This window comes from Myotis lucifugus, unplaced genomic scaffold, assembly GCF_000147115.1.
Source record: "Myotis lucifugus unplaced genomic scaffold, Myoluc2.0 scaffold_1083, whole genome shotgun sequence".
Taxonomy (NCBI): Eukaryota; Metazoa; Chordata; class Mammalia; order Chiroptera; family Vespertilionidae; genus Myotis; species Myotis lucifugus.
In genome coordinates this window covers 90534-91681 of record NW_005872131.1, presented here as the reverse complement: position 1 = coordinate 91681, position 1148 = coordinate 90534, and positions in this window count along the sequence as shown.

Sequence of the window (1148 nt, the reverse complement as noted above, 5' to 3'; positions counted from 1 at the left end):
GGAAGTCAGGCAAACCAAGCCCTGCTGCAGCCGGCAGCGCGGAGGCCCCGAGCAAACCCTCTTGGCGCCCGCCTCGTGCCAAAGCTCAGCGGAGGCCAGGCCAGGTCCGCTTCCGCGGGGAGGACCATGGTGGACTGGGAGATACTGCTTGGTAGATTCCTTAAGTCAGCGGTTCTCAACCTGTGGGTTGCGACCCCTTTGGGGGTCGAACGACCCTTTCACAGGGGTCGCCTAAGACCATCGGGAAAACACATATATAATTACATATTGTTTTTGTGATTAATCACTATGCTTTAATTATGTTAAAGTTGTAACAATGAAAATTCATCCTGCATATCAGATATTTACATTACGATTCATAACAGTAGCAAAGTTAGTAATGAAGTAGCAACGAAAATAATTTTATGGTTGGGGGTCACCACAACATGAGGAACTGTATTAAAGGGTCGCGGTATTAGGAAGGTTGAGAGCCACTGCCTTAAGTGTTCCATTTCATTTTCCATCATTTTCCCACGTTTCACACCAACACCTGATAGAATTAATTCTCACGTTGGAGATTAGTTAGTTTAACTGAATTATACAATTCCAGCGAATGTTAAGTGGGCGCATATTTTAATGCGCAAAACACATGAAACCGGCGAGGCACGTGGAAAGGACACGTCGGGCGCTGGCGGCGGCTCAGGTGCAACCAGTCCAGTTAGAAAACAAACGCAGCCGGGCCCGCCGCAAGGCACCGGGGAGTAACCGCGTTCCCTCCGGCCCCGGCCGTGCCCAGGCTACGTGCCCCAGGAGTTCAGAGGACACGCCGCTGCCCCGTGGGGAGAGGACCTCAGCCATCGCGGAGGGCCCCCGAGAGCAGGGAGACACCCGCCCTCGGGGTGCGCCCTCTCTCTGCAGGGGTAGTTCTGCTGCTGCCGGTGCAGCAAGAAACTTATTACCGCCAGAATCCTGTGCTTAAGCATTTCATATCAATTATATTTTATGACTATTGTTGAATTGATTGCATGTTTCCCCTCTAAATTGGAAATTTCTTATAGATGACAATTTTTTTTTCAATGCAGGTTTGATTTTCAACCTATAAAAATCTAGCCATTGCTTTATAAGTATTTTCAGAAGGAAATATTGAAGAAAGGAAGGATAGAAGCATG